Genomic DNA, 270 nt, shown 5'->3' with positions numbered 1-270 from the left:
TAGGCTATAAGAAGATTGCCAAGACCCTGAAACTGAGCTGCTGCATGGTGGCCAAGACCATACAGCGGTTTAACAGGACAGGTTCCACTCAGAACAGGCCTCGCCATGAAGTTGAGTGCACGTGCTCAGCGTCATATCCAGAGGGTGTGTTTGGGAAATAGACATATGAGTGCTGCCAGCATTGCTGCAGAGGTTGAAGGGGTGGGGGTCAGCCTGTCAGTGCTCAGACCATACACCGCACACTGCATCAAATTGGTCTGCATGGCTGTC

The 270-nt window shown here is 52.6% G+C and overlaps 1 protein-coding gene across 2 annotated transcripts in view; it reads left to right on the top strand.

Moving 5' to 3' along the window:
- LOC107667438 (alpha-L-iduronidase) overlaps positions 1-270 on the top strand; it is a 16414-nt gene that overhangs the window by 14232 nt on the left and 1912 nt on the right. The gene's annotated exons all lie outside the window — the stretch shown is intronic.

This window comes from Sinocyclocheilus anshuiensis, unplaced genomic scaffold, assembly GCF_001515605.1.
Source record: "Sinocyclocheilus anshuiensis isolate Anshui unplaced genomic scaffold, SAMN03320099.WGS_v1.1 scaffold373, whole genome shotgun sequence".
NCBI lineage: Eukaryota > Metazoa > Chordata > Actinopteri > Cypriniformes > Cyprinidae > Sinocyclocheilus > Sinocyclocheilus anshuiensis.
Note: the sequence above shows the minus strand (reverse complement) of the source record. Positions and strands in the feature narration are given on the sequence as shown.